The 15,215-nt window shown below is 47.3% G+C and overlaps 1 long non-coding RNA gene across 1 annotated transcript in view; it reads left to right on the top strand.

Annotated features, from left to right (window-relative positions):
• The first annotated feature begins 10,298 nt into the window (after positions 1–10,298).
• The window catches only part of LOC147107758 (uncharacterized), a 62,314-nt gene continuing 57,397 nt past the window's right edge, over positions 10,299–15,215 (top strand). Inside the window, exon 1 of the long non-coding RNA XR_015080861.1 lies at positions 10,299–10,401. This is a non-coding gene — a long non-coding RNA (uncharacterized LOC147107758). The remainder of the gene's footprint in view (positions 10,402–15,215) is intronic.

Below are 15,215 nucleotides of genomic sequence, written 5' to 3'. Positions count from 1 at the left end.
AAGCAATAACAGTAGATTCCGGAAAAAAAAAAAATGTCAAACCTGAACGATTGTCCAGAATATTGGATGAGGGCATATGCAGCAGTGACAGTGACAAAGCAGAGAGTGAGAACTCGGTGAAGACAATCAGCTCAGACTCTGGAACTGATGATGGTAAGACCAGCCCATGTGCAAAAGACAAGTCTAAAATGGACTTGCAGACTAATGATGGAAAAACGAAGGAGTGCATAAATGCTTCAGAAGAGAACAAAGTATCAGAACAGAATTCCACTGAACAACAACAACATAGTTTGACAGAGAATTTTGAGTCTGCCCAGTCTACAGACATGCACATTTCTGAGGGCACTGCTGATTCAAAGAATGAAAAAGAATTGCTAACCAGAAATGAAAAGGAAAGTAAATCTGATAAACAAGTCACTCTGGTCCCGGATTCATTAACTCTCAATGGAGCAGTAGATTCTACCAATAGAAAGTCAAAAAGAAATTCTGATTCGGGTAGCATATCTGCATCTGATAGCGTTGACTTGAACATTTCCCTTTCAGGTGATCTCTCTTTAAACAAGGAAAGTGGCTCTCTATCAATACGGGGTAACCAAGCATACAACAAAACTCTGAAACGAACTAGAAAATTTGTTGTCGATGGAGTGGAAGTGGGTGTCACTACTTCAAAGATTATTGGTGAGGATGAGAAGAAAGCTGAGGAAATGCGATTCCTAAGGCGGCAGGAGCTGCGAGAGTTGCGGTTGCTTCAGAAGGAGGAACACTGGGCTCGAACTCAACTCAATTTCAAACTACAACAGCAATTAGAACAAATGATTCGCCGTTTTGAGCAAGAGATGAATGCAAAGAAAAAGTTCTTTGACACAGAGTTGGAGAATCTGGAAAGACAGCAGAAGCAGCTGATTGAGAAAATGGAACAGGAACACACAGACCGTCTGCGCGATGAGGCCAAATGAATCAAAGCTGAGCAAGAAAGGGAATATGTCAAATTCATCGATCAGTTGAAAGCTAAGAAGAAAGAGCACCCTTTTGTGAGCAGTGTCAGCAGTAATAAGCCACTCAGGGAATTGGTGGCAGAGGCAAAAGCTGAAGTGATGGAGAAAATAGAAGACAATAGAGAGGAAGCAGAAGATGATGACTCATCTGAACCATTATCACCCCTACCAGGTCATGCACGTGGTCCCTCCGAACTGAGCCAAATCAGTCTGGAAGCAGAAAAAATTCTCAAGGCACTCGAGCCTTTATAAGTCAACAATGCTGGTTCTGAAGTTACGAAAGTTCAAGCTGTTAAATCCAGTGAAGGACTATTAGATGAGTCACCCCAGCAACGAGAACCAGAGACCCCTGAAAGGCGTTATCCGTCTCGGATCAGGAGGCCTCCTCAGAGACTGAATCTGTGAACTGTTTTTACATGAAGTTGTGTATATATGTTATTATGTTATGTTAATGGGGAATATATACTGTTAAGCTAAAAAGGGAGGATTGTGGTGTATGTAACTGTTCCACCTTTAAGAGAACTATTTTAAGAGATGCACTACTTTATCTTGGCTGCTGTATACTGTAATACCGGTGGTGACCACACCGGTATATAAGTGCTGTGTAATGATTTATTGGGCAGTTCAGCCCTGACCTTCGACTAGTAAAGACCTGTTAAAATTTACTCTTGTGGTCTGTGTAGTAATTCTCACTATAACACACAGACTTAACAGTTTTGGCCTCCTTACCTAAGGAAGGACATACTTGCCATAGAGTGTAGATGCAGGGAGGATGTCTCCCCTGGCTGGGGAGTCTAGAACCAGGGGTCACAGTCTCAGAATAAGGGGTCGGCCATTTAGGACTCTGATGAGGAGAAATTTCTCCACTCAGAGGGTGGTGAATCTTTGGAATTCTCTACCCCAGAGGGCTGTGGAGGCTCAGTCATTGAGTATATTCAAGACAGAGATCGATAGATTTTTGGATATTATTAAGGGAATCAAGGGATATTGAGATAGTGCAGGAAAGTGGAGTTGAGGTAGAAGATCAGCCATGAGGCTCGAGGGGCTGAATGGCCTACTCCAGCTCCTATTTCTTATGTTCTTATACAAATGATTTTGGCCACTTCTGACTGCCTAATAGTTACAAATGGGATCAATCGAATGCTAAATTTGTCAGAATTCAAACTGGTAATATCAAAGCTTAGCAATTAAATAAAATATTGCAGTTTCAAAGAATTAAACACCAGATGGATTAAACCATGTAGTAGCAGTATTTAGACAAGGGCTGGAATTTTTCCGCTGCCGTGCGTGTGGGATTGGAGGCGGGGGTAAAAGTCACGAAAAATGGGAACACGTTGGAAATCCATCATCATCCCATCTCCTCACACCTTTAACTCGGATGCATTTGCCAGAGCGGCACGGACCCGAACGGCAGAGGCGGGTAATCTAATTTAGCTTATTAGTAGCTCGTTATCAGACCCTTAACGGTGCTTTTGAATTTCACTGGATGACCATGGGAATCACGCAGCTCAGAAACCACGTCTTTCAAGCTGAAGGCGGAAGCTTAGTGGCCATTGATCGAGGTCATTACTGCAGAGCATGGAAAGCACAATAAATACTCCCACATGACACCTGCTTACTTGCCTAAGGGAAAGGCTCTGGCTGAGTGTATTATCAGCACAGATTTAGGTGTCTACAGTTTGCAAGTCTTTTCTGCAACTTCAGAAGCCACTCTCACCTCATTGCTGCTAACTATTACACCATTAACCGATTGGTGCTCTGATCTCTACTTGACCTGCCATCTATTACATCAGCATGGGGTGCCATTTATACTGTCTCACCTTGGTTTTCAGAATCGGACGAGGGTGAGCTCCAACACCAGGCACACCAGGCACACCAGCAGCAGCAACAACACCAATGATCTGATGCTCCACAGGACAGAGGGCATCAGCGCAGGGCTGCACCGCACCAGAGGAGATACCCGCAACACAGGGTACACAGGCAGAGGATGAGCTTCCTCAACATGACTGAGCTGCAATGCCAAATGGCGCCAGGTCGTCACAGACATTTGCAGAGACCTGCAGCCCAGAGGACCTGGTGGACACGCCTTACCAGTGGCTGTCAAAGTCACCAGCTCCCTTAACTTCTTCACCTCAGGCTCCTTCCAAGGATCTGCAGCAGACATTTGCGGCATCTCGCAGTCGGCCACCCACAGACGGATCACCCAGGTCACCGATGCCCTGGTTGGCAAGTCGCCAATTATGTCAACTTTGCCACTGATGAAGCCAGTGTTAGTGAGCGTGCGCTCAGCTTTGCTGCTCTGGCTGGCTTTCTATGGGTGCAGAGTGCCATCGACTGCACACGTGGTCATCAGGGCACCCCATCATCACCCAGGAGTGTTTGTGAACTGCAAGGGATTCCACTCCCTCAATGTGCAGCTCGTCTGCAACCATAGGAAGATCATCATGCATGTGTGCGCCAAATTCCCTGGCAGCTGTCATGACTCTTTCATCCTGCGCTCGTCCACCCTCCCTCAGCTCTTCGCACCACCAAACAGAGTTACCGGCTGGCTGCTTGGAGACAAGGGCTATATACTGAAGACGTGGCTCATGACACCCTTGAGGTGGCCAAGTACTGAGGCCCAGGAGCAATATAATGAAAGCCACATTTCCACCAGATGTGTCAGAGAGCAAACAATAGGCATGCTGAAAATACGCTTCAGATGCCTTGCCAGATCTGGAGGAGCCCTTCAGTATGCACCAGCCAGGATCTCTAGAATCATCGTCGTCTGCTGTGCCCTGCACAACATAGCGCAGCAACGAGGATTAACGCTGCATGAGGAGCAAGGCACAGAGCGCACAGCCTCTTCAGAGGAGGAGGAGGAGGAGCATCAGCTGGAAGACGAGGAGGAGGAGCAGGAGGATCCTGAGGTCCAGATGACAGCAGCACCCGAGCACATTGCAGCCCGGGACGCCAGGGATGGCCTCATCATGGCCAGATTTAGTTAACTTCCTGCATTACGCCCATATGGCTTCCATATGCTGTGCCAGGTTCCCCTCCCCTCTCCAAAAACACCATAAAGAATCCCTACAATGACCAAGCCAGGCCTTTCACACTGACCCCCATTACTGGAGGTAATGTTATGCCTGACCATTCACTCCAACTCACGAAGCTACTTCCAAAGTAGTATACAAAAATGGGTATGACCGGGAAAGTGGTGAAAATAAATATTTTTATATGTGACATAACAGTAACAGAACCTTAACAAAAACACTTCTTTAAACACCCATATGCTTACCCTTGTGCATCTACTTCTGTGTCATTTTTTGTTTACGTGTGCTTCTATGAGGTGCAACCCCTGTGGCTTCAGCAGAGGCAGAGGCAGCCAACTCACTTCCCTGCTGCGACTGCATAGACACTTTTGGCGGATGTCCTCTGGGTTTTGGAGCCTGTGATGGCCCCACCAAAGTTTGCTGCACTGGGGCAGACTCGGCCATCGCGATCTGAGGAGCCATCTGGGGCTCTGACTGAGGGGGTGGCAATGGGGGAGAAGTGTGAGTGCTTTGAGAGGAGCCCACACTTCCCTCTCCCCTCTCACCATCATCCCTCTCATGGGCCACCCACACTTCCCTGCTAGCAAGGAGCTGGAGAGCAACTTGCCGCACAGCAGTGGGGCTGTGAGGACCCAAGTCTACATTGACATCCCTCCTAGAGAGGAGGTCTATGAGCCTCTGCCCTCTGTTCTCCATAGAGAGCATGTGCTCATGTGAGTGGTGCATTAGCTGCACCATGTATGTGGCCATCCTTTCCATGGAAGAGCATAACATCCCCATGGCCTGCGACACGGTGGTGCTCATGTTGGAGATGAGCTTCTCTGCACATTTGTAGACATCGCGGCCATAAAACCTGTCAAAGCCTCCTGCACTTCTTCCTACGCCTCCAGGATCACCCTCTTTCTCGATGGCCCCCGAGGCTGAGTGTCTGCAAGCAGCTGAGCAAAGCTGGGAGCATCCTGCGCCCTCAGGCGAGGAGTCTCCACTGCTATCCCTGTCTCCACCATCTCCTCTTGCTCACTTGTGACTTATGAGACACCAGGTGTGAAGTCTACTCTGTCACTTAGGACCCACCGAGGTGTGCGTATCTGCACTGGTGCTGGGTGTGCTTGGGTCTGGAGGCTGGAGGCTCCTCTGAGGAGTCATCTTCCTCTTCCAGCTGGACAGTGTGACGGGGGGGGGGGTGCTCTTGATGGACCTGTGGGAGATGATTTAGAAATGTTATATTAAGAATGGGTATTTGTACTTGTAATGTCTGGAATGTTCCACCAGGGGGAACCACTAATGCTCCTCCCTGGCCCCGCCCCTCTTCTGGTATGTTCTACCAAGGGCTCGGTCGATGATGAACTCTGTTAACTCTGCCATGATTCTTACTTAAAGCTTAAGACTGAAGCCTTTTATTAACTTCACGGATTCGGGCAGTTATTTGGCACATCAATTTTATTAAGTAACAACTTTTGGAAGATGGATCGATTTTTGAAACCAGAGCGTCTGGATATCGAACCCCATTCGGCAGATGCGTCGAAGAAATTTACGCATTGGCTCCGATGTTTTGAACACTTCATCGCATCATCGACCGATCCGACGGTTAACAAGTTGGGTCTTCTAACCAACTTGGTAAGTCATCAAACTTACTCTATAATTGAAGATATTACTACATATGAAGAGGCCCTCGCAGCTCTTAAAGCCCAGTACCTTAAGTCGGTTAACGAAGTATACGCCAGGTATTTCCTGTCTACTCGCAGGCAATTACCCGAGGAATCTCTGGACGATTTCCTGCAGGACCTTAAGGCTTTGGCTAAGGGTTGCAACTACAAGGCTGTCTCTGCCATAGTGTATCAGGAAGAAGCCATCCGCGATTCTTTCATATCTGGCCTCCGATCTAATTATATTGGACAGAGACGCCTCGAGAACGACTCGTTAGTTTTAAAAACGATCGTCGCTGCTGCTCGATCATTAGATGTAGCCCAGAAGAATTCAGAAGTGTATGCATCAGCCCATGCATCTCTCTCAGCCTCGTGTGTTTCAAGTATGGAGGCATCCATAACACCAATGGAGCCCCCACTTAATCCTATTGTTGCAGCTGTGCCCCATGGGTCTAAGTGTTATTTTTGTGGCCAATCTAAACACCCCAGGCAAAGTTGCCCAGCCAGAGAGGCTACCTGTTTTAAATGTAAGAAACGGGGACATTTTAGTAAAGTGTGTAAGGGTAATCCTGTACCCGATGTCTTCTCTGCTGCCGCCTATCGTTTTACTCTAGCCTCGGCTACGGTTGACCAGACCATACCGTGTTCCTTGTCAAAATCTATGATGGACATTAAGATTAATGGTCGTCCTACTGGGTGTTTGATAGACTGTGGCAGTACTGAAAGTTTTATACACCCCAACCTTGTTAACTCCTGTTCATTGAAGGTGTATCCTACTCGAAGTGAAATTGTGATGGCGTCCAAATCCCTTACTTCGGAGGTAACTGGATATTGTAAAGTCACATTGACCATTAAGGATACGGAGTATAAGGACTTTAAACTCCTCATATTACCTCAGTTGTGTGTGAACTTAATATTAGGCTTGGACTTCCAGTGTCAGCATGAGAGCGTTACCCTTAAGTATGGTGGATCTCAGCCTCCACTCACAGTCTGCGGCCTTTCTACTTTAAACGTAAGTCCGCCTTCTTTGTTTGCGAACCTTGCTCCTAATTGTAGACCTATAGCGACTAAGAGTCGACGGTATAGTTCAGAAGATAAAACATTTATAAAAGAGGAAGTGGAAAGGCTTCAACGGGAGGGAATCATCGAACACAGTGGTAGCCCGTGGCGTGCCCAGGTGGCGGTTAAAACGAATGAGAAGAAAAGACTTGTGGTCGATTATAGCCAGACTATAAACTTGTATACCCAATTAGACGCCTATCCTTTGCCTCGTATTTCTGAGATGGTGAACCAGATAGCTCAGTACCGCGTGTTCTCCACCATTGATTTAAAGTCTGCCTACCATCAACTCCCCATCAAAATAGAAGACCGACCTTATACGGCCTTTGAAGCTAATGGGCGCCTGTACCAATTCCTTCGGGTGCCCTTTGGAGTGACGAATGGGGTATCCGTCTTCCAACGGGAGATGGATCGTATGGTGGATGAATACGCATAGGAAGCAACATTCCCGTAACTGGACAATGTTACCATCTGTGGGCGTGACCAACGGGAGCATGATCAAAATCTCGCGAAGTTCCTAGAGACTGCAAAGAGGTTAAACCTGACCTACAACGAAAACAAGTGTACCTTCAATACTACACGATTGTGTATTCTTGGTTGTGTTGTGGAGAATGGGGTAATCGGGCCAGACCCTGAAAGATTACGCCCACTTAAGGAATTACCTTTACCTCACACTGTAAAAGCTTTAAGAAGGTGTCTGGGATTCTTCTCGTACTATGCCCAGTGGGTGGCTAGCTACTCAGATAAAGTCCGACCTCTTATTAAGTCGACGTCTTTTCCGCTATTGGCGGAAACTCAGGAGGCTTTCCTTAATATCAAACGGGACATTGAGAAGGCAGTGGTATGTGCCGTGGATGAGAAGATCCCATTTCAAGTGGAAAGTGATGCATCTGATTTTACGTTGGCAGCAACTCTTAACCAAGCTGGTAGACCAGTAGCTTTCTTCTCTCGTACATTGCAAGGACCAGAAGTTCGACATTCTTCAGTGGAAAGGAGGCACAGGCAATTATTGAAGCAGTCAGGTATTGGAAACATTATCTCGCTGGCCAACGTTTTACGCTCATTACTGACCAGCGATCTGTGGCCTTTATGTTCAACACTAAGCAGAGAGGCAAGATCAAAAATGATAAGATTTTAAGATGGCGAATAGAACTGTCAACATATGACTATGATATTCAGTACAGGCCTGGAGTATTTAATGAGCCATCGGATGCTTTGTCACAAGGAGTATGTGCTAGTCTAGGTACAGATAAGCTTCAAAGTCTCCACGACGCACTCTGCCACCCTGGGGTTACCAGAATGAACCACTTCATTAAGTCTCACAATCTACCCTACTCTATTGAGGAGGTCCGGACAATGACCAGAACCTGTCATGTTTGTGCTGAATGCAAACCCCGCTTCTATAAGCCGTCCGAGCCAGCTCATCTTATTAAAGCAACTCGACCATTTGAGCGTTTGAGTCTCGATTTTAAAGGTCCCCTTCCATCGAGCGACCGTAATGTCTATTTTCTTAATATTATAGACGAGTACTCTCGGTTCCCTTTTGTTATCCCCTGTCTGGATGTGACTAGTGCTGTTGTAATTAAATGCCTCTGCCAACTGTTTTCTTTGTTCGGCATGCCTAACTATATACATAGTGATAGGGGTTCTTCCTTTATGAGCGAAGAATTACGACAGTTTTTGCTATCGAAGGGGATTGCAACGAGTAGAACTACCAGCTATAACCCTCGTGGTAATGGGCAGGTCGAGAATGAAAATGCGACAGTGTGGAAGGCTATCGCACTGTCTCTGAAGTCACGAGGCCTGCCGACCTCTCGCTGGCAGGATGTCCTGCCAGACGTGCTGCATGCCATAAGGTCTCTTTTGTGTACAGCGACGAATGCCACCCCTCATGAAAGGATGTTTAGTTTTCCAAGAAAAGCTACTAATGGAGTATCGTTACCCACATGGTTGACGACCATGGGCCCTGTGTTGTTGCGCAGACATGTGAGAGGCCACAAGACTGATCCACTGGTGGAGGAAGTACAACTCCTCCATGCTAATCCCCAGTATGCGTATATTCAATATTCGGATGGGCGAGAGGATACGGTCTCTATTAAAGATCTTGCACCTGCTGGAGCTCGAAAAGAGTTCGACTCTGAGAGTAGAGTTTTCAATTGTGGTATTGGACCTTCAGAGACACAAACCCTCAGTGTGGAAAATACTGATGATTCTGGGAATTCGAATGAACCGGAGTCAGTACTCCGGGAGGAGCCTCAGCAAGAGTTACGTCGTTCCCAGAGGATTATCAGACCTCCTGACAGACTGAATCTATAGCAGGGGGTGAATGTGATGAAATAACTGTGTTCTGATATTTGTACTTGTACTTGTAATGTCTGGAATGTTCCACCGGGGGGAACCACTAATGCTCCTCCCTGGTCCCGCCCCTCTTCTGGTATGTTCTACCAAGGGCTCGGTCGATGATGAACTCTGTTAACTCTGCCATGATTCTTACTTAATAAAAGGCTTCAGTCTTAAGCTTTAACTTCACGGATTCGGGCAGTTATTTGGCACATCAGCACATGATGAATATTCACTGGCTGCTGACATCAGTCCCCATGAGTGACTGCTGTATGCCATGTGGCTGTATGAAATGTGATTCTGTCACCAGGTTGCCGAGAGGTTCCCCTCTCTCCGTCTCCCACCTCCAGCTGCTCTGCAACTCCTGACATCTCCATGGTAACCTCATCTGCTGCTGTCAAAGTGGCAAAGGATGGAGGGCCACCTCCTGTTCTCTCCCTCTCCCTGTTATTGTGCACTCATTTCCCCTGCAAGGAGGGAAAGAAGAGAAGCTTGAGTGAGAGTGAAGGCATGAGTGTAAGGAATGTCTAGGTTATATCTTTAAAGGGTGACTATGAGGGAGTGTGGTGCCAGTGCCAAAGTGCCAATGCCAAATGGCCTCCTTGGTGGTAATAAGTTGGCATGATTGCATTAGGATGAGGGTGAGTGTAAGGGGTGGTTAGTCGGAGGGGGATATGAGTATGTATATAGAGAGAGAGGGATGCATGGACATGCAAGGTATGTTGGTGTGAGTAATGATGTGCAGGAGCAGGCTTGGGAAGGCCGAGTGATGGGGATGTGGTGACAGGCACAGCAGGATGAAGGTGAGTGTGGCTTGTACTCGCCTTTCCTGATCTCATGAGATCATTGTGGCACTGCACCCAGGTCCTCCTGACAACATCCCTGCTGTTTACCTCCTCTGCAATTTGGAGCCAGGCTCTCTTTGTCTCCTGGGGAGGTCTCTTCCGCCCATCAGTGGGGAAGAGGACCTCCCCGCGTGCTCTGACTCCCTCCACAAGAATATATGGGGAGTCATCTGAAACCTGGGTGCAGCCCTCTGTCTTTGTGAAGCCATCTGTGCAAGTCTGAGCAATAAGAAGATCATGCAATATCCTCCCTACACACTCCTAGATGAACCTTTAAATGCAACGTGGCCGAGGCTGCTTTAAATATCCCTGCTGGAAATGAGTCATCGATGACGTCATCAGACCTGCACCATTTAATAGGGCTGGGAAATGCACAGGCCTACCTTAATGGGGCCATTAACGGAAAGTCTCTCTGAGGAGCGGGATGATGAGAAGAACGTGGTTCCAACCCGCCACGCCGACCGCACACACCCGACCCGCCCAGGTAATGAAAATTCCGGCCAAAATCTTTTCACTGTATAATTGTTTTAACTGCACCTATAAAACTGATAATCCCAATTCAATTTTAAAGCACTTAAAATAATTTTAAACCTGGCCCATGTCCTAATTGTTGAAAAGATGTTACAAAGAACACGTGCATAAAAACATGAGAATGAGAATTTTTAGGAACAGCAAAAGGTCAGCGGACCTAAAAAGCCTAATTCTTTTTACCAGATCGACCTATTTCCCCGCTCCCCACCCTCCTCCAAATCACACAAGCAGTTAGGTTGAGCATTGGGGGTAGGTTCTGAGATGCTCCCAGACTCCCTCAGCTTGTTCAGAGATAGGGGATTACAGGGAAAATGGTAATTACAATTCATGAGCTCAGCCTCCTTACAGGAAAACATAATCAGTAATTTATTTCATAAAAGCTGTGAACTCTGAAATGGGCTGCAGTGATGCTGTCACTTTTGCATTGCTGCCAAGCGGTTTCTGCGTATATAAGTGGAAGTTGTTGTTGTACATGCCATCCTAGAAAATTCACTAAAGCTGACAACCCCCAAAAAGTTGACAATTCAAATAACAACCAACAACTCTCAGATGGCCCTGATTATAGGCTTTTGCCCAGGACCACTGCCTTGTGGTGACAGGATGGGTGTGATGTGTTGGGTAATAACTTTGGATGAATGTAATCAGCCAGAATGGAAATAGTTAATCAGTATTTGATGGAGCTTGCTAGTATAATGCTACCAATGCTTTGTTTTTGTATTTCATAAGGTCACTGAGCCTATTAGAACTGTGCGAAAGTGTAACTTGGCATTACCTTTTCCACATATACTCTGACACCCAGCTCTATCTCTTTCGTACCTGTCTTGTCCAATGTCGAGTATTGGATGAGCCGCAATTTCCTCCAGTTGAACATTAGAAGACTTCAGCCCCTGTCACAAATTCCATAACCCTGCCACTGAATTCATCTCCCTGTCCTGTCTCAGGCTGAACCCGACTGTTCTCAACCTTGACGTTCCATTCAATCCAAGCTGAGCTTCCAACCCCATATTCTTTCCATCACAGAGCCCACCAACTTCCACCTCCATAAAGTCGCCAAACTCCGCTCCTATTTCAGCCCATCTGCTGCTGTATTCCACATAGACCACAAGTATAGACTTAATGAAAAAGAGTACATTAACCTGCTGTGTATTGATTCTAGTTCTGTTGTTTAAGTGGCGTGCTGTTTTAGTGCCTTGCTGTGCTCTGTATATTATTTCATCCATAAATAAGTCTGAACAATTAGTTTGCCTGACAGCATTTTTTTACCTAATGCCTTCAGATGTGATGGAAAAACATGGTGGGCATCCCATGCATTTCTGTAGTGATCAATTTTCTGTGATTAGGAGCTAATTGTGCATCCCAGGCACTTTAATCTGTACAAGACAGTCAATGAAGCGCCGGTTTAGGTTCATAAGTGAATTAGTCTGCTTATAGAAACTGTGACCACAAGAGTCAAGGGTTGAGAAAAAGACCCGAACTATAAGACCCAGATTTTATTCGCATCTTTTCTTGCCCTCATCTTGTCCTCACGTACACTCTCTCTCACATGGGACACTGAATAATGATCAAAAGTAGAAGTCTTTGTTAATTGTTCCCTTCAGCAGTCCAACAGCAATGAGGCCAATTGTAGTGTCCCTAATATTGCACCAAATGAGATCAGCCAACTCAGCCGGGAAGCTATATTTTTTAAAACCGAGTGGCTACTGCCAACGAATAGGAACTGCGCAGAAGCGTTCTGTGCATAGATCTGTGGTGGTTTAAATATTAATGTATAATAATATCGTGATATCACAAAAATCTGTGGCCCTCTGGGTTGGTTTATTAATAACTAGCTGGGGAGCCCCGCGTTGCGAGGGCAATTTTGGGGCGCTTGGTCTCCCTGCCCCTGTGTGTCCCCCCTCTCCCTGTCATGTCCTCTCCCTGTCCTATCCCTCCCTCCCCTCCCCTCTCTCCCTCCCCTCCTCTCCCTCCCGTCCCCTCCTCTCCCTCCCTCCCCTCCCGTGTCTCCCTCCCTCCCCTCCCCTGTCTCCCTCCCTCCCCTCCCCTGTCTCCCTCCATCCCTCCCTCCCCTCCCCCACCCCACCCCCACACCTACCCTCCCCCACCCCTCCCCTCGCCCACCCCCTCCCCTCCCCCACTCCCCTCTGTCCCTCTCTCCGGCCCCTGCCCCTGCCTAGCGCCTGAGGTCCGGTTCTGAGGCCGGGACGGACCGGAGCTGAGGTCCCCCGCGTATGGCGCGGCTGATGGACGGCCGCTGCGGGCGGGCGGCGCATGCGCGGTCAGTGTGGGCGGCGCATGCGCGGTCAGTGCGGGCGGCGCGAGGCGGCCCGCGGGGAGCAGGCAAGGGCGGCTTGGCGGCCATTAGCGAGCGGGAAACTTCGGGCGGCCCGCCCGCGCTCCGTCCGCGACACCGTGAAACCTGAGAGGGGGAAGTAGAGACAGACAGAGAGGGAAGAGGAGAAGGAGAGAGAGGGAAGAGGAGAGAGGGAAGAGGAGAAGGAGAGAGAGGGAAGAGGAGAAGGAGAGAGAGAGAGGGAAGAAAGAGAGAGAGAGAGAGAGAAATTTTTTGAGCTTCAGGCCCCGAGTCCCCCCTGCGCGAGGGTGAGGAGGAGGGGGGGGGGGTTGCTAAACACAATATAAAACTCAAATAAATTGTTAATTAATTCCCCAACACATAATTCAAATATTTACCTTACTTCCCTAACACACTGAAAGTGTGGGGAAAAAATCGTGAAACATCAAGATGGCGGCCACTCACCTCAGTTCAGAAGGATAAGGCCTGCCCACACACGCACCGATTGGTCGACCGGTCAGGTCACCGAAGCGTAGGATTGGTCAATCGTCGAGTCACTTGACACTCAACTGTAGGAAGGAACCCGCCGTCCGATTGGTCGACCTCGACGTCACACGGTCGCTAATGAGATGCTAATGAGCGGAAGGCTGAACGTTTTTCGGATACCGCGGGCGCGGTTTTTGTCCGGCCGAAACGTAAATATGCCTATGACCGGTCCGGAATCGCAAGCTTTCTTTTGAGGTGATGCGCGCGTCGGTACGCTCTGTAACTTTCAAACGTATAGAGAACGGACAGACAGACAGACATCGGGACAGACAGACAGAAGAGCCGCTTTATATATATAGATAATGTATAATATTGTGGGTTGGTTTAAATATTAATGTATAACAATATTGTAATATCGCATAAATCTGTGGACCTCGGTTGGATTATTAATTATAATGTATAATATCATGGGTTGGTTTAAGTATTAATGTATAATAATATCGTAATATCGCATAAATCTGTGGACCTCTGGATTGGTTTATTAATAATGTATAATATCGTGGGTTGGTCTAAGTAGTAATGTATAATAATATCATAATATTGCATAAATCTATGGACGTCTGGGTTGGATTATTAATTATAATGCATAATATTGTGGGTTGGTTTAAGTATTAATGTATAATAATATCATAATATCGCATAAATCTGTGGACCTCTGGGTTGGTTTATTAACAATGTATAATATCGTGGGTTGGTTTAAGTATTAATGTATAATATTTTCGCGGGGGGGAGTTGCGGAGATTTATTTGTTTGGCGCGCGAGCTCCGTGTGAAGGGAAAGGAGAAGAAAATTAATAAAAACGGACGCTTGCTGAGTAGCTGCCACAGATTTTCTTTTCCTGATGCAGCTGTGTTCGGCAGTAGCGATCTTTTTCGCCATCCCCCCTCCCCTCCTTTCTCCCTGGGAGCGTTTTCTCTGTGATGGTGACAATATTTTCTTTTCAGTTAGCGAACAACCAAAAAAACACTGAAACTGCGCACGCGCAACTACTTCAACTTCATTGGCAGCGGTCGCTGCCTTTTTTAAATAAGGTAAGTCCCCTGTAATATGAGTGTTCAGATAGGAAGGGCAGGATTTTAACTCAGGTGCGGGATGGTGTCGTGTTATCCGAATTTCGTTTTCCCACACGAATCTAAATGGATGTGGGAGATTAATGCAATTTTAACTTAAGTGGCCAATTGATGTCCAACGTGTGGGAAGCTTTTGCAAATGGGTTTTTCATGACTGAAAGTCCCCTCCGATGACGTCATCATTGCTGCTGCATTTAAGGTCCACAGCAAGCCTTGCTTCTTCTGCAGGCTTCCAAGCTTTCTCCATTTGGTGTCAGAGGGACCTGCAGGGAAGATGACAAGTGGGAGGCCCAGATCAGCTGCTCGTTTCGACGAGGTGGCCCTGCAGGCATTGGTGGATGGGGCTAGGACCAACAGGGAGGTGCTCTTCCCTTCCTCAGGGAGGAAGAGGCCTCCCAAGCAGACTAAGGCAGTGTGGATGCAGGTGGCTGAGGAGGTCAACTCCTTGGGAGTCACACGGCGAACCTGGATTCAGTGCCAGAAAAGATTTCATGATCTTCAGCGCACTGGAAAAGTGAGTATGAATTTCCCATCACCCTCAATCTGACCCCCATTGCCTTTCCTCACCAGGATTCAGCTTTAGCAATCTCTTCCTCCACATCCCACTTGACACTGACATCCATGCATCCTTACCCATTCCCTCTCTCTCTATGCTCACATTCACATAACTATTCGTCTATGCAGCCCTCACACTCCCTATCACTCTGATGCTATGAAAACAACTGACAACACACAGGGAGGGCCCTTGGTCTTGCCACTGTTGTGTCCGTGTATAATAAGACACAGACTGCAGGAGAACGGTACAACAGGTGTTTACTCAACGTGGCTCACACTGGAACTGATCTGTACAGATTACTACTC

This window comes from Somniosus microcephalus, chromosome 14 (genome assembly GCF_052327205.1).
Source record: "Somniosus microcephalus isolate GS21.2 chromosome 14, FLI_Smic_1.0, whole genome shotgun sequence".
In the NCBI taxonomy this organism is placed as follows: Eukaryota; Metazoa; Chordata; class Chondrichthyes; order Squaliformes; family Somniosidae; genus Somniosus; species Somniosus microcephalus.
This window is presented reverse-complemented; position numbering and strand designations above follow the sequence as displayed.